The sequence below is a fragment of the Eublepharis macularius genome, chromosome 14 (assembly GCF_028583425.1).
Source record: "Eublepharis macularius isolate TG4126 chromosome 14, MPM_Emac_v1.0, whole genome shotgun sequence".
Lineage (NCBI taxonomy): Eukaryota > Metazoa > Chordata > Lepidosauria > Squamata > Eublepharidae > Eublepharis > Eublepharis macularius.
This window is the reverse complement of record NC_072803.1, coordinates 24,959,015-24,981,610: the sequence shown is the minus strand read 5'-3', so window position 1 is coordinate 24,981,610 and position 22,596 is coordinate 24,959,015. Positions and strand designations below refer to the sequence as shown.

The following is a 22,596-nucleotide window of genomic DNA, read 5'->3' as shown; positions in this document are numbered from 1 at the left end:
AAGATGATAAAGTAGACAAGCATTACACTGTGCCTAAGAGTCCATACCCATTAAGTATAGATTTGTGAGCACAGGTCTGTGGTATTTATTTAGTCAGTTTATCCCCCACCCCCGCAAACACACACACACACATTATTTTGGGATACTTTCAGTGGAGGCACAAGCATGGACAATGTAATGTTGGAATTAATCATCCACATAGATATAGCTATAACTTTTGGAGGCCCCTATATAAATTTGTAGTTGGCAGAATATTGTCGATTTGAGGTACATCACTGTTCACACTCTGTGCAGCCATTGCTTGATATGTGACATTTCTTGATATTTTCTATATTTCATAATAATAATTCTTGCTGTAAACAGCATCATAAATCCCTTCAAGAAGTTTATGCTCTGTGCTTCCAGTGTCTCCAATTCATGAGGATTTTCCTGGAAAAAATCAGAAACAAGATGTGGGTATTGTTGGATCTGTTTTTTTGAGTCCTTTAAAAATTCATAAAGATGATGAAAAATTCTGCTGTTATTTTTTTCCCCATGAACGCAAACTTAGCATTGGCAGAAACCTTGGATTTCCCTTCTTTGCAATGTTGAAAATATCTATTATTTCCATTTTATGGATGGAAAAACCAACACATAAAAGCCATGTTCAGATGGCACATCCAAATGAATGGAATGCCCCTGTTGGTGAAGTCCAAAGCAGAATTACACCATTCTAAATCCACTGAAGTCAATGGGCTTAGAAAATGGTCAATCTTTTTAGGATTACACTGTGAGGAGGACTTATCCCTTCATGGGACCTGTGAACATAATGACCATACTTGTGTAAGTTCTCTCCTCAGAAATGGGAATCCTGCTTTTCCAAGGTTCCCCATTGTACACAGAGATGCACATACATCCATGCACACAGTTTCCATGCAGTAAACTGAGCATGAGTAGGTTGGAGTCAGAGCATGCTGTCGCTATTCTGCAACCCCCACACCCACCAATGCATGGTCACTCACTGTTGATATTTCATCTGTACAGGGCTAGAGAGTCCAGCAATCAGAGCTTGAAAATTCCATCAGTTCCTGCAACACTGTCACAAATCTCTGATATGCTGGGGTTGTTTGATGATTATGTGAGTGAGAAGAAGAGTCCAGGATGACATAAACAAAATATGTTCCCTATTCAGACACCAGGGCTGAAATACTGTGTACAAAGTCGCCCTCTTTGAGGGAGTGGCCAGAAAAAAAATTAGAGATTGTTTTGTGAAGCTAAATGCAGTTTTCTCTTTGATCTAAACATTCTATATTGCACCGCAATCTTATTGATAGTTGGCCTTCTAATTCTGTATTTAAAGTTATACTGACAACCAGTATTTTGTATAGTTCTTTCAGACTCCAGTCCTATTTACACAAACTTGGGAGCATAAATTCTGTTGGAAGTCAGTGAGATTTGAGTAAACAGCCTGGAGGCATGTCTCTTGCTTTGGCATGACCTGAGGTTTAAAACAAAGATGAACTTGATAGTGTGTGGATATCTTTCTATGCACACTTCCTTCCCAAGCACATATATTGGCTGAGGCAAGAAGGGGTGTTGGGTAACTGGTGAGGCCCACAACCTGTCAGACAGAAGGCCCACAAATGATATTTTGCCCATTTCCCTAGGAGCACTTGATGCTTTTCCTATGAGAGAGGGGCTTTGGTCCAGGTGTATAGCATCTGCTTTGCACTTAGGGTTGCCAGCCTCCAGGTAGTGGCTGGAGATCTCCTGGAATTACAACTGGTCTCCAGGCCACATAGATCAGTTCACTTGGAGAAAATGGCTACTTTTGGGGGTAGACTCTACGGAATTATGCCATGCCAAGGTACTTTCCCTCCCCAAACCCCACTTTCTCCAGGTTTCTCCAGGTTTCACCCCCCAGATCTCCAGGAATTTCCAACTTGGAGCTGGCAACCCTATTTGCACTGCAGAAAGTTTCAGGTTCAATCCCCAGCAACTTCAGCTGGGTACAAGGTGACATGAAAGATCTCAGCCTGATACACTTGAAAGCCACTGCCAGTCAGAGTAGACAATACTGAACTTGATAGGCTGATGGCCTAATGTAGTAGGAAGCAACTTCACATGTGCCATGAGGCAGGGAAGAAAACAGCTCCTTCAGTTGCCCCTCCAGTTGAGAATGGGAGATTGCCCTCTGATGGACCAATGGATGGATGGAGAGGGGAAAGAAGGGTGCAGTGAAATGGGGGAAGAAGAGGGACAGAGTTGGTGGGGGAAGAATGGATGCCCTGTTTGCAAGAAGCCACAAATACCTACAATCACCCAGGCAACAAAACTTTGGATTATGGCAAAAGAAATTTAGGACAGGTAAACTGCCTCAAGCACTAAATATGATAGAGAGGTGGTATATAACTTAAATATAAGTTAAATAAATAAACTACTACTACTACTACTACTACTACTACTTTTGACCAGTTATTCTGAATGGAAGATAGAGATGATAAAGAATTTTGCTTCCCCACTGTTTTGACCCCCTACCCTTACCTGAGGTTTTTTTTCTCCTTTGTACTAAATTGGACTAAGTCTGTATTTTCAAGCCAATCCCTGTTGCCCTTTGCTATTTTTTTCTGTTAAATTTAAGCAGTGTTCAATGTTATTTTGCTTTTTGCATCAAATTAATGTAAAAATGGGATTAAAATGGCATGAAATCAGGAATACTAGTAAGAAAAATGGGCAAAATGAAAATACTGAAAACCACAATCTACAAAACCAAAAAGAAATGGAAAGGAGCTTCTTCAAACATTCCTAGTGAAAGCTTCAGTGTCTCTCCTCTACTGAGCCATCCATCTCTAATCATAGTCCCAAAGGAAATGTCCATATCCAGCTTCCGCACATTCCTCAGTTTCATATGAAATAAATGTGAACACAGCTTTTTGTTCCTGGAAATGAATCTTTGCCATTTGCAAAGAAACCACTCAGGCTTTCTGCGTCCATTTCTGTGCCGGACAGACAGACCCCTCAGAAAGAAGCCGTGAACCTTGCTTCATGGCAATCCCCTCCACTGGACTGCTGGTACAGAAGGACTATTATTCCTTCTGACAAGATGGTGAGTCGGAACCCTCTCCTTGGATACGTTCCCTGACACCATTTTGAAAAGGAAGTGGGGGGAGGGAAAAAAACTTAACAAATTAAGTCTATCAAACATTATTTGTGGATGATGGTGCCGATTTGTGTTCAAGGATGTCCAGACTCATTAAATGTCAGCATTAACAATACAGCACTTGGCAATCAAGGCAGCGCTCTGGCTGTTAGTCATTAATCACCCTCTGACAGGCCTGAAGTGGAAAGTAGGAAACTGCTCACATATGTGCTGTGTACCTATTTACTCGCTGCTGTGGCAGGCATGGCACGAACTATTTGCATCGACTTGCTCCTTACTGAGGTGATAAGGAGAAAGGGCCCTTATTTCAGTCCATCGGTATTTATTGGGAGCTAAAGGTGGGGATGTCTTGAGTACCACAGGTTTCGTAGCATGTGTTAAAGGTAGGGTTGCCAACTCCGGCTTGGAAAATTTGGGAGATTTGGGGCAGTGCCTGGGGAGGGTGGCATTCCAGGAAGGGAGAGAATTTGACAGGAATGTGATGCCATAGAGCCCCTGTAAGCAGAGTGGAAAGGGCCCAGGCTACCTGGAGCAGGAAATTTGGCTAATAATAACTTCATGATTATATACCGCTCTTAATTTAATTTAATTGATTTTTACCCGCCCTACCCACAAACAGGCTCAGGGATGGTTACAACACCATAATAACAATAAAATAATTTAAAATACAATACATAGAAGTAAAAACAGTCAGATTATCAAGTTAAAACCAGGTTACCCAAGATGGCTGTCAGTGTTCACCATACACCCCATCACTTGGGGTAGGGCAGACAGATGATATATGATGTCAATAACAGGTGTCTTCTGGTCAGATTAGTGTCACACTCAGAGTGATTGACAAGTCAGTGTTATTATCCTCACAACAGACACCCTGTGAGGTAGGTGGAGCTGAGAGAGCTCTGAGAGAGCTGTGACTGACCCAAGGCCACCCAGCTGGATTCAAGTGTAGTGGGGAATCAAAGCCGGTTCTCTCATATTAGAGTCCTGCCTCTCTTAACCACTACACCAAATTGGCTCTTCCTTGATGGACCTATCCTTCATACATCTGGTGGTGGAAAGTACCATTAAGCCGGAGCTGACTTATGGTGACCCATGCTGGAGATTTCAAGGCAAGAAACCAACAGAGGAGGTTTGCCATTGCATGCCTCTGCAATCCTGGTCTTCTCTGGAGGTCTCTCATCCAGTTAATAACCTAGACTGATGCCTCTTAGAGCCAAGCTACAAGTGATGAATTACACTTGCCTGGCAAGTGAACAGACTCATGTGTATTCCTCCCTGTTCACTTGCCATTCACCTGCGCTTCACTTGATCAAGTGGCAAGTGAATGGCAAGTGAACAGGGAGGAATACACGTGAGTCTGTTTACTTGCCAGGCAAGTGTAATTCATCACTTGTAGCGTGGCTTCTAGTTTCCATGGTTTGCTGGTGGGTTTCCACCTTCTGGTGCTGACCACAGGGGAGGGGAGTCTTTCAGTCTTACTGACAGCAGAGGTACCAGGGCTGCTGTCTGAGCACCATGCAAGCGCAACAGCTAAGTGCTTGCACGGTGCTGAAACAGCAGGGGAAAGTCACGTGCATCCCTTTGAACTCAACGAAGGAAAGGGCCAGAGACTTACATTTTACAAAATGAAAGCTGGGAATTCAGAGACTGTGATATTAGATCAATTAGAATGTTAGCGTGTAATAGCAATTGCCATTTTTTAAAGAAATCCCTCCAGTGGTTCAGTAGGGAAAATGGTGGTCAAAGCTGCATGAAAAGCTGATTGTTCTGGACTGTACTTTTAGGAAGGCATCAGTGAAGCAACCTGCTGAATGGGTACAAATGGGTTGACCAACAGACTAACACTTCATTGAAAAACTAGCTCTAGAGCTGAATTAGGTGGGTTTTGAGCATCCCTTCTCCTGATGCTCTCTCATAAAGGTGTCAGATCTCTCTTCAGCAATGCTCAGGGGCAGAAATATTCTGCCAGGGAATTACTGCTTTAACTGCTGATTTCTGTATCTCTTGCATGCAACCTGCCTCCTGGATGGATAAATCTGCATGGATTAGGTTGGCCTCCTGTCCCTCTACCAGTGCTGGATGGAACACTGGCAGATTGGTGGAACACTTCCAGCTCTTGGCTAGGGACTGAGCTGCACTCTTGGTCTTGCTGAGCGCTTGGGGTCTTGGCGGAAGCCCTCCCGGATGAGCCCAGTGTTTAGAGAGGGAAGGGGGGACTCGGAGTTTGCTGTGGGGAATTTGCCCAGAGGCTTTTCCTTCACTTAATCTTCCAGACGCCAGTCCAGTGGACAGCTGCCAGGATGCCAGGTCATCTTGTCAGTAAATAAAGGAGCAATGTTTCCAGCTCCACATCCCATTTGTAAAGAGAAAATGATTAATGGCACTAAGAAACCACAATTCATCCAGGGAAAGAAAGTAGACTTGCCCAAAAAACACATCAGAATTAGTGCTCCGATTGGCTCCTAGGGGTGGGTGAAGGGAAGCTAATGGCAAACAGAACCCATCTGTGCAGAGAAGGAGAGGGAGACGTGTTCGAGAAACAAAAGCTCCTTGGGAGAAATGGCCATAGAAAAAGGGGGGTGGAGAAAACTCCAGAAGACAGGGCCTGTGTAGTGCAGTAGTTAGAATACTGGAGTAGGACAAGGGTAGGCCCAGGTTCGAATCCCCAATCAGCCATTAAGCTTGTTGAGTGACAGCCCCTAGCTGTCAGCCTAGGCTACTTTACAGTGTTTTATGACAATTAAATGGAGGAAGGCAAGTGGCAAGAAGCTCCTTAGAGGAAGGATTAGAATAAAAATGTGACCAACAGATAGGGCTGCCAACTTCCAGGGGAGGTCTGGAGATCTCCTAGAATTACAAATGATCTCCAGTCCCCCTGGAGAAAATGGCTTCTTTAGAGAGAAGACTCTATGGCATTATACCCTACTGAGCTCCCTCCCCTGCCCAAAGCCAACCCTCTCCAGGGTCCACTCCCAATATCCAGGGATTTCCCAACCCAGAGTTGGCAACCCTATCAACCAAAGGGGGTGGGAAGAAGGAAGACTAGACAAAATCAAACAGGATAGGGGTATCAATGTCCATTAGCTATGACAGTTAATGGAACCTCCATATTCAGAGGCAATGTACTTCAAGAATAATAGTGGCAGTGAGCTAACAGAAAGGAAGGTCTGTTCCTGAAGGCATTTGGTTGGGAGACGGGATGCACAACTAGGTATCTGATCCATCAAACTGTTTTTTGTATGTTCTAAAGCTTTGAGACAGAAACTGACGCTATCTGATTGCCTCCACCCGTCTACCAACCCTCAGTTCAGATTATGCTTCACTGTGATACACAGCAGACAACAGAGGAAGCACCTCTGCCTTTTTCCCTTCAGAAGATGTTCACCCTAAAGGAAGCCAACCATACAAACTGCACATCTTGCCCAGGTCAGTACCGCTCTGCATAAGCTTTGGGGCAGCAAAAGAGTCCCAGAGACTAAAGCAACCCACAATGCTGAGTTGTAGCACCCAAACGACACCCCCTCGGCCCCAAATGAGCTCTTTCAGTATTCTGCAAGAAACTGCTATGAAGGAAGATGGCTGCTTACGAGATGCTACTTTCCTCCAAGGGGTCCAACATGGTGCTCCATTTCCCATTTTATCTCAACAATATCCCTGGTGGGGGCAGGATGCAGTACTGCAGGCCCACCTGCCTTAGCAGCCCTACACAGCAAAATCTCCTCCTTCTGGGACTTGCTGAAAATGGAAGTGTAATGGACCTAACTGCTCTCTCTCTTTTCTCAGCCTAGCACCACTCAACTGGACTCTACCATACTTCTAATAGAATGGGCCCAGGTTCAGAATCTTTACATCGGGGAAGATCTTTTTAAAGTAAGATCAAGTTGAAAGTTTAATACATTTTTTTTAGTAAGGAATTTTACCCTGAATGAAAAGGGAGCAGGCTTGGAGACCAACAGATTGATTGTAGGATAAACAAACTCTGAGTGAGACTTCACCTGATGATGCAGGCTCTAGCTCACAAAAGCCTATGCAGCAATAAACCCATTGTCTGAAGAAGTGAGCTGTGTGGCTCACGAAAGCTCATCCTCTACCACAAATGTTGTTGATCTTATAGGTGCTACTGGACTCTTGCTCTTTTCTACAGTAATAAACCTGTTAGCCTTTAGGGGGCCACAAGAATCAGAGACCCCAGTGAAATACAATATAACCCATTTTGCCATATGGCACATGAAATAAATGTGTATGACCAGTAGGGCATTAATCAGGACAGATGTGCATTGTTTGTAAAAATAAATAGAGCCAGAATATCTAATAAATGTCTGGCTTCTGTGGCAGTCTTGAAAGCAGAAAAATCAGACCTCCTACAAACATAGATTAGGGCTGCTAAGGTGAACTTGAATTACAACTGCTCTCCAGGCGACAGATTTAGTAAAAGGCGAAAGATTTATGCGATCTGAAGAAAAACCAGAGATCAGTTCCCCTGCAGAAAAATGGTTGATTTGAAAGGTGAACTCTGTAGCAACATACCCTGCTGAGGTCCCTCTCCTGCCCAAACCACACCCTCTCTTGGAGGCCCACCATCAAATCTCCAGGGATTTCCCATCTCAGAGCTGGCAACCTCAGACACGGTGCTTGTGGAAAGTGCCCTCAAGTCACAGCTGACTTATGGCAATCCTGCAGGGTTCAAGTCAAAAGATGTTCAGAGGTGGTTTGCCATTGCCTGTCTCTGCATTGCAGGCATGAACTTCCTTGCTGGTCTCTCATCCAAGTATTAACCAGGTCCAACTGTTCTTGATCCAACTAGCCTGGACCATCCAGGTCAGGGGCCTAGATATGGTAGGGGTCTCCATATACTCAGGGGACTTCCCAGGTATGCAGAAAAATATGACTGTAAATTAATCAGAAGTTTTAAAAATACCCTTCAAAAGGGCCTAATGAGGAATAGTTCTGCTCTCAGAGCACAGATTGTTGACTGCAGTTGAGAATAAAAAGAAGAGGGGGTTAGTTTGCCCAATCCACTGAGAGTTTGAGATTGGTTGAGGAATTTCAAATTGTTCCCCTTTCCTGTCATTCCTTGCAGGCCTCCAGCTTGCAATATTTAAAAGCAGAACAACTAATCCTGGGTCAAATATTTTAGTCCAGTTCTGCCCTATCAGTGTCATTGATTTTTTATTTTACACGAAGCAGAATGCTTTCTCAGCAACATCTGCTCTGTTAACTCTATTTCAGCCTAGTCTACAGTATGGAACAACATGGTCTTGGCTGGAAATGACTTTCAGCAGGGACTGGGTACCAGTCAAGATGACCATCACCATCATGCGGCTGGCTGAAGCCAACATCAGCTCTCTCCTTGGTTCTGCTTTCGGAGCTTCCTAATCCTCCTTGTCAGACTGTTGAGCAGGGAGAGTTGAGAGAAAGCAGGAGCTGGCTAGCTTGGAAATGCATGAAAAGAGTCCTCCAGCACGATCACTGACTCTCGTCCAAGCAGCTGCGTTCTTTCTGCTTTGGCATCTCGAGCCCTTGTGTAATTTCTGGGTTTGGAAAAGGCGAGTGGGGAGGATTCATCACAAGCTGAGAGATAAAAAATGAGGCTCTCTGCTCCTAATCAGGCCACTGAACATTATAAGGCAGCTCAAGGCAAAGAGAAAGAAAAGAAAGAAAAAAGCATGGCAAGCAAAATGAGAAAGGTGGATTGAAAATGGATAATAAGCATGGTCAGCTGGGAAGACAAACTGGGAAGGTTTGCAACCAGCTAAGCTAGGCAGATTCCCTTTAAAATGTCAAGGACAGGGCCTGGGGCCCAGCCGGGACCAAACAAATAGGAACACAGACGAAGCATCATTGCATTTCCTGGCCGAGAGACTCTGGACGGTCCAAGCCAGGAACACAGAATGCTGCATTTCCCCAGCTTCCTCCTTCAAATAAATCAGAACTGCTGATCTCTTTCAACTCTGCAATAGGATCTGTTCCAATAAGGAAGGGAATGAAAGGCCACGTCCCCCTGGAAGCCATCAGAGCAATAAATCTCCAATGTACAAACACATCCCAGATTTCCAAATGCATTTGTTTCATGGTATTGTTTTAACAGAGAAATCAAACTGCAATAAACCCAGCCCTTGCTAGAGGGTTCTTCCAACATACTGCTGGCAGATGTGACCAGGGCAAAGGACTGCTGTGGAAACAGAAAAGCCTGGAAGAAACTGATTTGTCCCCATGGACAGAGCCGCTGGCCTCATGTATGTGTTTCCTTTGGGCTGTCTGAATGGCATGGCATGGCACCGGTGTCTGATGATCTCTGATTCTGCAGTACTAAGCAGAGTGACACTTTTCAAAGCCCATTGATTTCAATGGCTTGAAAAGGATGTAACTCTGTTTAGGATTGCGCAGTCCTTCAGAGCAGGTCCATGGAAGATGCCAGTTTTTGTGGTGCAGTGAGGGGAGCTCCTGAAAGGAACAATCACCATCTCTTGGATCTTGTTCCCAAAGGAGATGAGGAGCACACTCATTAGCACCTCTCCAAATGTCCAGAGTCCTTTCCAAGACTGGAAGAGGGAGATGCAGAGACACCAGACCCTTCTCCACATCTCTTCTCTGGCATCTTCTGCTTGGAAAGGGGAACAAACTACATGTGACCTTGGGGTTTTGTGACTGGAACTCCAGTCATGTAAAAAACAGGCTTCAGGAGGTCCAATCAGGATTGGAGCTACAGAAGAAAGGAGAAAGAGATTAACTCTTTCCACCCTACTATTTGTATTTGGCCAGTATCTGTATCAGGCATCTGACGAAGAGAACTTGATTCTCGAAAGCTTATGCTACAATAAAATTGGTTAGTCTTAAAGGTGCTACTGGACTCTTTTTGATTTTGCTACCACAGACTAACACGGCTAACTCCTCTGCATCTGTTCCCCCCTAGATGCTTTAGGTTCCCAACAGGGGGGAAAGACAGGCACAAGATGATTACCAGTCTTTTTTCTTTATTGGAGCTTAACCAATAGGGAAAAAAGACAGGCACAAGATTCTTACTAGTCTTTTTTTTCCTTATTGGAGGGGTTAAGTCTGTCTTCTCAGCCATGGCCCCATTCCAAAAAGCCCCCCCCCATGGCTTTTCAGGACCATATTATTAGGTTACAGTCACAGAACTCCAGCGTCACCTGTTGTTTGGCTTTCAGGGAAGACTGAGGGCATGGAGGGAAAATGCATTTTCACCCACGTTTTTGGCTTGGAAGTAGGTGGTGTTGGCAAAACTTCCAAATGACTCCTGCAGGAGCAACCACCTGCCTGCCCCAGCCTTGGAAGTCACTCTTGATTCCAATGTGACTACTCAGACTGGCTGTGGCTCTCCGGAGTCTCAGGAAGAGGTCTTTCCCATCACCCACCTTTTGACTGGAGATGCCCCCGGAAATTGAACCTGGGACCTTACGCTTGCCACAGAGCAGAGGTGGATCTACTGGGAAACTAATGAAGCTTAAGCTTCAGGGCCCCTAATCCTAGAGGGCCCCTGAAGCAACTTTTTTTTTCAACAAAATCTTTTCAACAAAAAATAATGGCGTTTTTAAAGTGTTTGTTATTAAAATAAGGCTATTTTAGTAATAGAATCATAAGCCAATGGGTTGAAGTACTTAATATTGACCTTAGAATGGAGCATGGGCTGGTTGTTCCCAGCAGCCTAGCAGTTCAGCCTGGCCCAGGAAGAAGCAACAGCACGATAAGGAGGGGGTGGGGGGGAGGCCTGCACAGATCTTGTTTCAAGGTCTGCTTTGGATTGTTGCAGGCCAATGTTGCTAACCTGTGCAATTATTAGAGATCTTTTAAAACAAAGGTGGTCTGTATGCCATTAAAGGTATTTGAATTGAATTGAATTGAATTGAATTGAATTGAATTGAATTGAAGAAAGGTGGTTACTTCTTGAGAAGTTATTAAATGTTCATTTGGAATTATTAAGACTTTTAATGGGAAATCATATGACTGAAAAATATGAAATTTTATAGTTATTAATCCTTTTAGAACTGTTGCAAATCTTTCTTAATATTCTATTTGTCAATGCTTCTGAGGAGTTTGGCCTGGCGACAGCACCATAAGGGTGGGGAAAGGCCTAATAATCATAATATTATAATAATAATACTCATTTTATACACTATCCTTCAGGACAACTTAATGCCCACTCAGAGCGGTTTACGAAGTGTGTTATAATTATCCCAACAAAACACTCTGTGAGGTGGGTGAGACTGAGAGAACTCCTAGAAGCTGTGACTGACCCGGGGTCACCCAGCTGGCTTCAAGTGGAGGAGTGGGGAATCAAACCTGGTTCTCCGGATTAGAGTCCTGCACTCTTAACCACTACACCAAACTGGCTCTCTGCACAGATCTTATTGTTTCAAGGCCTGCTTTGGATTATTGCAGGTAAAGATTGTTAACCTGTGCAACTGTTGGAGATCTTTAAAAACAAAGGTGAAGTGGGATTCAGAATCCAAGTGAGAAGAACTGGATCCAAGTGAGAACTCCCAGGTACAGCTTGAAAATCTTATCTGCTGTTCCAGTATTGTTTTCATAGGAACCCTCGTTCATTCCAGTCCAGCTGCTATTACTTCATAGCAAGGCTCTTTAGGATATTATTGGTCATAGATGCAGAGAAGTTAGCCGTGTTAGTCTGTGGTAGCAAAATCAAAAAGAGTCCAGTAGCACCTTTAAGACTAACCAATTTTATTTTAGCATAAGCTTTCGAGAATCAAGTTCTCTTCGTCAGATGCCAGTCTCTGTATCAGGCATCTGAAGAAGAGAACTTGATTCTCGAAAGCTTATGCTAAAATAAAATTGGTTAGTCTTAAAGGTGCTACTGGACTCTTTTTGATTAGGATATTATTGGTTACAAATATCTTCAGCATCCACAAAGATGCACAGTACAAAAAGGCTAAACATATAATAAACAAACAAATAAACAAATAAATAAATAAATACCAATAGAAAATCATTCATCCACGACCTTGTTTAACAAAATACAAGAAGTTCTGTGTGAACATAAGCTTTCACTTGAAAATATCCGTGGTCAGTTCTACAATAATGCATCTAACATGAAGGGCTCAGAGAAAGGGCTGCAAGCACTCTTTAAAAACATTAACAGGTATGCAGACTGTGTACCATGTGCAGCCCATTCACTCAACCTTATTGGAGTAAAGGCAGTATCTACTATGCCTGAAGTTGTTGACTATTTTGGCATTTTGCAGGAGCTCGATGTTTTCTTTTCTGGATCTCTACGAAGATGCGGAATTTAAAACACACAGGGAAATCTAGATTTTTCCCTAAAGAGTTTAACTGTAATTAGATGGTCTGCACAATATGAAGCCGTCCAGGCAATTAAAAATGGATATACAGGTATTTTACAAACTCTCAAACATATTTTTGAAGACTCAGAAGAGAAGCCTGAATATAAACGAGATGCAAAGAATTTATACCACAAGCTGGTAAAGTTGGAATGTGCTATTTTAACCGTGGTTTGGGAAGAGCATTTCAACAAAGCAAGGAAGAAACGCCAAACCCCTGGTTTTGATGTATTTGAAGGTTATCTTCTGCTATTATCTTTACTTTTGTTCGTTAAAGAACTCCAAGAAAATTGCACAATATGAATCAGAAACAAAAGGTTTGGGTGAAGATATTACTTCAGGTTATTCTGATGCTTCCAAATGCATTGTTACAAAGAAATTTTCAGATAGAACAAGTGGTAGGGCTTCTTTGAAAGGAGTTGACAAATTTAGAATAGAAGTTCTAAATCAACTCTATGACTGCTTGGTAATCCAGTTAGGCAAGAGGACTGACCCATATGAGCAGATGGTGAAAAAGTTCAAGTTCCTCTCAGAATTGGTGAACAATTCTGAAATTGATGAGGACAATATTAAACATATAGTATTGCATTACAAAGATGATATTGACCACAAACTAGTAAACGAGTGTCATCAGTTCAAAGAATATTTACACCTTAGGAAATCCCAGAACACATTCCATCTAAAATGCAGTGTGCAAAAGTTCTTCAGCTTATTTGTGAGCAACACCTGATTGAAGCGTTCTGTAATATTACTATTGCGCTTCATGCATCATGCATGTATACAACATTCCCCTAATTTTCATTCCACATAACACGAAAACTATAAGGCATAGCCTAGGAAATTTTTATTCACACAAGTGACTTTGACATGTTTGATAACCCAGTACAGCAATTTTAATCAAAATCTGAGATGTAATGGTTAAACTTTTTTTTAAAATTGTGGTGATCTGCCATGGAACAACCCCATTGAAGAAGATAATAGCGGTTACCCAGACCATTGCTGATGAGGGGTTCACTGTATGACCTATTTTCAGGGGTCCCACCCCACCACCCCGTTCTCTGCTATTTGGGCCTTATTGGATGTTGCTGGTTGCGAAGGGGCCCCCAGAACAGTTCAAGCTTCAGGGCCCCAAAAATGTAGATCTGCTCCTGCCACAGAGATGTACACAGTGAGCCACAGCCCCTCCCTTTCATTAGAGATTTTGGTAGCTGAGGCAGGGAGCCCATGTATGCAAAATGTGAGCTTAGCTGCAGAACTGTGGATCCTTCCATTAAAAACAGGGAGAAGGCTAGGATAAAGAAGACAAGCAGAATGCAATGCAAGGGAGAAAACTGGTATTTTTCACTCTTTGTTGTGGGGTAGGGGAAAGCTGAAGGGACATAACTGGGGAAGATTTAGCCAGCCAGGTGCTTTTGGACTTTTGTAAGCAAGGCACAGAGGTTCATGCTCAAAAGCATTGCACAGGCTTCAGGACAGATCCCAATTGTTAAAACTCGTTCTGTGGCTTAATTCTGGAGAATCCTGAATGCTACACAAGGAAATGAATCGCATGGATGATGCCTATAAAACACTGACCACATCAAGGCCCTCCTGTGGCAACAGTCATGGCTCATCATCAAATGGATTAAAATAAAGAGGAATCTCCTGGCACCTTATAGATTGAGTACATTTATTTTTCAGCATATAAGCATTTGTAGGTTCAACTTCACACCATCAGATGCATGAAGTGCATAATTATTTTGTAAACTCCTTTATAACCAAAATTACAAAATGGGGGAAGAGGGGAGCTGTAGTGGAGAGACAGCTGTTGTAAATAATTCAGGTGTGAGTCACTATCAAACAGATGTGGTTGTTACACCTGAATTTCATCAAATCATACCTGAATTTCATTGAATCAGCCCTGTGAGGGGGGCTTCCCTTCCTTGTTATGTCATTCCCAGCATGACAAGGAAGAGCTCTGGAGCATGCTCCTGCACTCTCCAGAGCTCCTGGGCCTATTCCCCATGCTTTTCTCCCACTAGCCAGGTGAGTGGTGGTAGGGTGGAGGCTGGGAGCAGGGGATCTCCTGCTTCCATTGGTGGGAATGATAACCCTAGCCAGGTCCTGGGGCAGTCAGTATTAAACACAAGTTGAGTGACTTTCTCCATATCACAAACACACACTCTTAAAAGACTGACAGCAACACAGAGAAACTTTCCCCACGGAGTCCCTTTCCTCCCATGCTGTTCTTTCTCTTGCAGCCACGCATGGAATGTGGTTTCACAATGGAGCCAATAGTATCTCCATGGGGTAGTTTGCAGATGTGAAAACAGAGCAGAGAGGAAAGCCAAAGCTACTTCTCTCCATGTGCTATGGTCATGAGCATAAAAGGTCAACATGCCACTGGGAGGCACAAAATTCTCACTGGATATCTGCACCAGGTTGTCCACCAAAAAATGTGTGGCAAGGCCCACTATTTGCATCAGCCTCCTGACTGGCCTGTCAATAGCAGTTGCGGTTTCTGCCATGGCATCTAACCGGCTCATGTAACAAGTGAGATGGGAGAAGAGAAAAACAGCCACATTTTCTCCTCTCCTCCTCCATCTGTACTCTTGGAATTCTAAACCACCTAGCAAGGCCCAAGAATAAGGTACACTGATATTAATGAATGCCATTAATTTTTAGTTTCAGGTGGGTAGCTGAGTTAGTCTGCAGTATAAGAACAAGAATCAGTTCCAGTAGCACCTTAAAGACCAACTAGGTTTCCAGGGAATGAGCTTTTGAGTCTCAAAGCTTCAAGTATCTGATGAAGGGAGATTTGACTATCGAAAGTTCATACCCTGGAAATCTAGTTGGCCTTTAAGGTGCTGTTGGACCTGACTCTTGCTCCAAACCAGGGGTCATTTAGTAGAAAAAGAGCTGCAGGAACTCATTAGCATAACTCATTAGCATATGCCACACCCCTTGACATCACCAGAAGTGTGTAATTAGCATAATTGATTTGATCAGACCAGAAATGGCCAGGATTCAGCTGTTGCCAGATGGGGGAGTGTTCCCCCACCTGGCAATGGCCCGATCAGAGCCTTCTGGCCCCAATCCAGGCCGAAACGGGCCCAAAATGGCTCAAAATGGCCATTTGGGGCATGTTTTGGCCTGGATCAGGACCAAAACAGCCCATATCAGATCGGTGCTGGGCAGAGGAGGGGTCCCTGGGTGGTTTTGGCCTTGATCTCAGCCAAAACGGGCCCCAAATGGCCAATGGTGTTCCGGCGCATTCCCCACCAAATGAGCTCGGCTCCAACCAGTGAACATGTAACACTATGAATAAAAATAGCTGGTTTGGTTTACCATATTTGATTCACTAATATCCAAACACACATCCTTATGTATCATCTCTGCCGTGAAAACAAACTCCAAGTGCTTTAAAAGTTCAGGAGAAATTCAGATAAGAAAAAATCAGAACCATTCTTAAGCAAATGTCACCTAATACTGGGAGCATCTGCACCCTAGAGATGGGGTGCAATGGGGCTCTGTGTGCAGTGAGTCAGTATCAGATCCTTGCAATTAGCCAGACAGATTGGTGTGATGGACCTTTGGGGTTGTATGCATACATCCTCCTCCTCTTCTCTGTCCCTCCTTTTCTATCTCTCTTGCACAGTCTCTCTCACAAACACACAACACGCACCACTCCATCAACACATAAAGACATGAGACTAAACAGCTGCCTCAGTAAAGAGCTTTGCAAAAATATGTCCGAACTCATTAAGCATCAGGCCATACAATACCCAAAGTGGCAATGAGGGCAATTTCAAGGTTGTTGGTCATTAATCACTCACTGACAATCCTGACAGGGCCAGTCACTCCAAAGAGTTCAGCTGTCTTGGGAAAAGCAAGTGAAGAGCCTCGGGGACATGAGCCGGCCTCCTTCAAGTGGCCTTCTATGTTTGGCATCAAACAACTTGGCTATTTCCCCCAATACACATGTACCGTCTCTACTGTATTTGTCCTAGCATGATCCTTGTATTTCAGTGGTAAGTGGATAGAATGGGATGCAAGAGAAAGGACACCTCGTAAATAGGAAATCACAGCTGATGTGAAACTGGTACAGGGGCAACTCCCTAGGCAAAGAAACTGAAATTGGTAGAACTCAGCTCCCTAGAACTGGCTACAATGAATTAGATGGAAAACCAGAGAACATGAGAAAAGCAAGCAGATTATCTTACTGTGAGCCAGTTTGGGGTAGTGGTTAAGAATGGCAAGACTAATCTGGAAGCCAGGTTTGATTCCCTACTCCTCCGCTTGAAGCCAGCTGGATGACCTTGGGTCAGTAACAGCTCTTTCAGATCTCTCTCAGCCCCACCCATCTCACTGGGTGATTGTTGTGAGGATAATAACACACTTTGTAAACTACTCCTAGTGGGCATTAAGTTGCCCTGAAAGGTGGTATATAAATAAAATGTTGTTGTTGTTATTCTATCTTTCCTTTCGAGGGTAAGCTCTTTCCACATCCTTTAAATGAAAAGCAGCAATTAGCTACAACCAGATAGCCGCGTGCATATTTCTAAATCATCTTTAGGGCTAAAAACTGCTGAAAAGTTGCCATGAAATGCATTGCTGAAAAATAACAGTAAGACACAACAGAACCACAATGTAGCTCTGACAGAGCAACAAAATGGATTTTGGATTTTTGCTTCTTATTCTCTGTCCAACAAAGAAGATGCCTGTAAACTTCAGAGCTCAATCTCAGATGTGAGTCGCAGGGGAGGTGACTGCCAGCACGATCCTCTTCATGTTTACTCAACTCAGAAGTAAGTCCCACTATATTCAATGGGGCTTACTCTCACATAATGCACATAGACACACTCTCTCAGGAAATTGCAGCCTGTATCACTTCCCGGTGCTGCTGCCAGCTGGGTCCAAATTAGGGTTGCCAAACTCCAGATGGGGCCAAGAGATCTTCTGGAGTTACAGAGACCTACAGAGATCAGTTTCCCTGGAGAAAATGTTGCTTTGGGGAGTGAATCCTACGGCATCATACCCTGCTGAGGTTCCTTCCTTTCCCAAACCTCATCCTCACCAGGCTTTACCCCAAATCTCCAGGAATTTGCCAACCTGGAGTTGGCAACACTGGTCCAAGCCAATGGCAGCATGGGCCCAGGAGGTGATGGATGTATCTTTCTCGGTGTGGCAATCTTGAACCAGTCCTGTCGAAGAGCCCAAGGAAGCAGGGTTGCCACGTAGAGTCTAGACCCTGAAAAGAAAACTCTCGTTTGGGTTTCTACTGTCACTGCAGCAATGTGGCCTGCCATAAGAGGACATTAGGCTTGCCAACTTGGGGTTGGGAAATTCCAGGGGATTTAGGGATGGAACCTACAGATAGTTTAAGTAAGGGAGGGAGCTCAGCACGGATGTGATTCCATGGAGTCCACCCTCCAAATCTGCCAGTTTCTCCAGCAGAACTGATCTGGAGACCAGTTGTATTTCTGGGCAAACTCCAGGCCCCACCTGGATGTTGACAACCCCAAGAATTTCAGGGTGGGACTGAATCTCATCTCTTGAGCCAAACATTCCTAATGAACTCTTCGAAGGAGTCTGTTCAAAAAGCATCCTTCTGACATCATTCCTTGTATAACGATTTAGTACAAGCATCTTTCATTTTTCAGCTAGGACCTCCTTCCTAACACACAGCTTAATACGTCCTCCCTGCAGTTTCTAACCATTGCTTCTTGACCTATCTTTGGTGGGAAGGGCGAACAATACTTGCCCCCTCTTCTTCCTGGTGTCCTTTGAAAAATTGGAAGACTGTCAGCATGTTTTCTCTTAATCTCCTCCCCTGCAGCTCACATATATCCATTCCCTTTAGCCTTTCATCATAGGATTTGCCTGAAATCCTTTATCATCTTTGTAGCTTTTCTCTGAATCCCTTCTTGGCTTGTCAACACTCTTTTCAAACTAAGATGCCCATCTGAACACTGTTTTCCTAATGTGGTCATATCCTGAGCTGCCAAGAGTTGATAGGTCAATGAGGACTTGCAATGTGTTTCAGCAGCACTTTTTATTTAAGGCTGCAAACCTATGCACATTTACTTGGGAGTAAGTCCTATTGACTTCAGTGGCACTTACTTCCAATTAAAATGAGGATTGCATTGCAAGTCACAGATCAGGCACAGAGAGGTAACAGTGCTACAAGCCACTCATCTGACTATTATTTCCTTAGCAGTCAGCAAAACATTTCCTCTACGTTTTAAATTGTTGATTTATGTGCACATTTATTTACTTATTTATTATGATTTACTTCATTTATATCTTGTCTTTCTCCTCAGTGGGGATCCAAAACAGCTTTCATCATTCTCTTTTCCTTCACTTTATCCTCACAACAACCCTGTGAGTTAGGTTATGCTGAGTGTTACTAGCTCAAAGCCACCCAGCAAGCTCGCATGGCAGAACAGGATTTTGAACCTGGGTCTCCCAGATCTTAGTCTAAGCACTAAAAACACAGACTATCATGGGTAAAGGGAATGTTAACGGCACTGAAATCCTTATTTTTTCCCCCAACATTGGCTGGGATTTTCCTGCAATTCCAATAACCAGATTTTGATAGTCTTTGGGATAGGTGTCTTCAATGGATTAGAGCAAGAGTTTTTTTAAAAAGATGACATGAGTAATAAGCCACCTACTCATAGTTGGTCATTATCTACATTTCAGCCCATTTCTGGGTTTGTGAATTACTTTTGAGGGCATGTGACAAAGTATACTGGGGACACTGGGAATCAATGAACCCAGATATGTAGTTTAGCTGCAAGAATCAGCCATGCTTTGGCTCTGGGTTAAAGGACAAGGTTAAATGTATTGTCAAAGGCTTTCACGGCCGGAGAACGATGGTTGTTGTGGGTTTTCCGGGCTGTATTGCCGTGGTCTTGGCATTGTAGTTCCTGACGTTTCGCCAGCAGCTGTGGCTGGCATCTTCAGAGGCGTAGCACCAAAAGACAGAGATCGAGATCTCTGTCTTTTGGTGCTACACCTCTGAAGATGCCAGCCACAGCTGCTGGCGAAACGTCAGGAACTACAATGCCAAGACCACGGCAATACAGCCCGGAAAACCCACAACAACCATCGACAAGGTTAAATGTTTGCCTCATACCATTTACCAAATTGAAAACGCCCCCTGCAGCTGCCTTAGTGAAGCTTAGAGCCTGTCATTATTTCCCTACCAGTGTTTAAAGCACCTGGATGAGAAGTGATTTTTGTTCAAGGAAACAGTGCATGGGCAAAGAATTTTAATGGCTCTTTCCCCAGCATGGCAACATCAATTTATATGAGGTTGCCCTACAGTTTTTGTGGGGTGGGGGTGCTGATCACAGATCTCCAACAACATATATAATTTTGATCTATGCCTGAGTAGAGATTCGAATCCAGGTCCCAAGTCTACCTACTACCCCTTATACTATGCTGGTACACTAGGAATGTCACTGTTGTTCTATTTGCTAACAACAAATCACAAAATTGTTTTTCAAGATTTTTCAGTTCTGGCAAATACCTACTAGAATTCTGTACCAAACAGCAAATACTCTCTGGAGACAATGAATACAATCTTTCCCTGTGAGCCATAGATCAAACTGGTAATAGCTGAGCAGATTCAAGTAAAAAGCCAGACACGAATGAATGAATAAGCCACTCTGCATGGAGGCAATAGTGGGAATAGCTTTTCTTCCCTGGCACTCCCTGCCGTTCTAAGGAACACTAGGCTAGAGATGTCCTGATGAAGATGACTAATGGGATCTGGACACAGATCAAAGGCAAGCCAGGCTTAGCTGGATCTCTACATGCCTGCACGTGTGCGCACAGAGAAAACATTTCTTTGGATGTTTCCATTTCAGCAGGTCAGTGAAAAGCCTCTCTCCAGTGATAGATCTGTCAAGGCCATGCAAAGGCCCAGGTGTTAGAAGATGCAGACGGCAGAACCCAAAACTGGAGCAGGCTCTTTCCAGAATAATGAGGCCAATGTCTATAAGTAAATCAAAGAGCCTAAAGAAAATCCATCTGAAGATAAAGGAAAGAGCAGGGAACTCTTTTTCCAGCTGCATGGAAATATCAGGATCAGTTTGCTCCTGGGTTTATGGAGAAGGGGCTCAATGAGAGACTCCCTACTGGCAAAGAACATGTTCCCCATGCCCATAGGTGGGCATGGTTCAGTGTAGGGAGGGATCTCAGTAGCAGAGCATGAGCTCTGCATGCAGAAAGTTCCAGATTCTATCCCTGGCACCCCCCATTAAAGGATCTCAGGGCTTGAAGATAATGTTTCTTTGCCTAAGTCCCTGAAGAGCTACTGCCAGTGCCAGCTAAAGCAGACAATACTGAGTGGTCTGACCCAGTATAAGGCTGCTTCATATGTCTGACGGTAATGACTGTAAAGACATGGTTTCTGGCACTCTCCTCTCACATGCAGTTCTGATTAAATACTTTTGTTGTATTCATCAGCTTACAGGGGCATCAAACTAAAGCCTTCCGTTCCATAGCAAACCATAGTTTCTTATGACATCCAAACCTCAAACTATGGTTTGCTCTCTCTCTCTCTCCAGGGTTAAACCAGAGTTTGGAATCCTGGTTTGCAGGCAACACAGCAAACCACAGTTTATGGTTCATAAATAAAGACAAAGGGGGAGCCTTTCATTAGATCACTGCACATGGAATAGGGAACATTAGTTGGAGGATCTTTCAGGTTTGTTCACATGACAAATCTTGGTTTGTTGTCAAATCTGAACCATGACACACATACATTTACAGGTTTAAAGCTCTTCCTCCTGTGCATAGCTTAGTCATGTGCAAAAGTGTGTGTACATCAGTGATGACTGTGTATACTGGATGTGCACATTGTATGACACACAGTAAAGGAGAATGTAATATCTAAGCTAGCCTGGTTGGATTCAGCCTTCATAAAGGGGCAGGACAGAACTGGAGAGCAGGGTTGACAAAAGAATACATGAGGAGTAGTGGAGAAGAATTAGGCGACAATATAATTTCTGCAAGAGTCTACCATGTTGAGAAATAGCTTTCTGCCAGGTATCCTGGAAGAGGATATTGAAAGGAAGGAAGGAAGGAAGGAAGGAAGGGAGGAAGGAAGGAAGGAAGGAAGGAAGGAATTCGTCTTGTGTAGTTTGACTCTATCTTAATGTTTTGTGATAACTATATTTTTTCTTTAAAAAAAGAAGTGAATTGAGGAGGAAAAGAATGAGTGGGAGGATGACAGGCAGTACAGCCATGAAACATTCTGAAGCCTTTTGATTATAGCAACGGGTGCCATGCCTGAAGTTATGGGAGGATTTGTGACCCTGACACTGCTAACATCCTACCCATTGTCCAATATTACTTTAAAAGTATGATGAGTGGCAACTTGTTTTTTTAAAACAGTAAATTATGCTTTTTTGTAATGGCTTATTTGTGAAATGGGAGGACTCAAAGTTGCCTAAAAACTCATGGTATTTATGAAATGGGTAGGACAAAGTATATATCTCAGATTGTCTACAATTATCTCTGCAGCAGAAAGCAGAATTTTTCCTTTGCAATGTATACTCCAAATGTCAAACACCCAGCAGGCCACAAGACCTAGCTAATGGATTGCACTTGGCTTGGCACTCCACAAGTTTGAAGCATGCCACTGTAGGAGTCTTCAAGACGCTTCTTCCTGCACATTGTCAACTGTTTCCTTAAAACTATAAGGGCTAGATGCTTGTTTTGTTTTTTTAAATAAGTGAACTGTGAATATTTGCAGCACTTCCTTTGTAAAATGGGGAGGTGCCAGAACCGAAGCCCACCTAAGAAGTAATTATGAAAGTATTTCTAAAACTGTTCAAGTACTTAGCTCAGATGCTGATTATAATCAGCTGCCATCATCTCTAGCAGAAAATAGAATTTTTGCTCACTAGTGGAATATTCAAATTGTCAAGCACTCAGCAAGCCTTAAGACATGGTTGGTGAGTTGTATTTGGCTTCATGGGGTTACATGTTGTGCAGGTTTGAAATAAAGAGGAAATCTTGCAAATAAAGCGTTGGCCAAACAGAAAGGCCAATAATCGGTGGTTCATAGACTGATGACCTGAGACCCGGCCTGTGGAAAGTGTTCATACGCCCCAACTATTTACCATTGACAATTCGGATTTTCTA

The 22,596-nt window shown here is 43.5% G+C and overlaps 1 protein-coding gene across 2 annotated transcripts in view; it reads right to left on the bottom strand.

Annotated features, from left to right (window-relative positions):
- Window positions 1-339: 339 nt before the first annotated feature.
- Window positions 340-22,596, bottom strand: part of ZNF703 (zinc finger protein 703) — a 51,715-nt gene continuing 29,458 nt past the window's right edge. Inside the window, exon 4 of one of the 2 annotated variants that reach the window (XR_008598228.1) lies at window positions 340-429. The gene's annotated coding sequence lies outside the window, so the exon portion shown is untranslated. The remainder of the gene's footprint in view (window positions 430-22,596) is intronic. The other variant, XR_008598229.1, reaches the window with a different exon arrangement.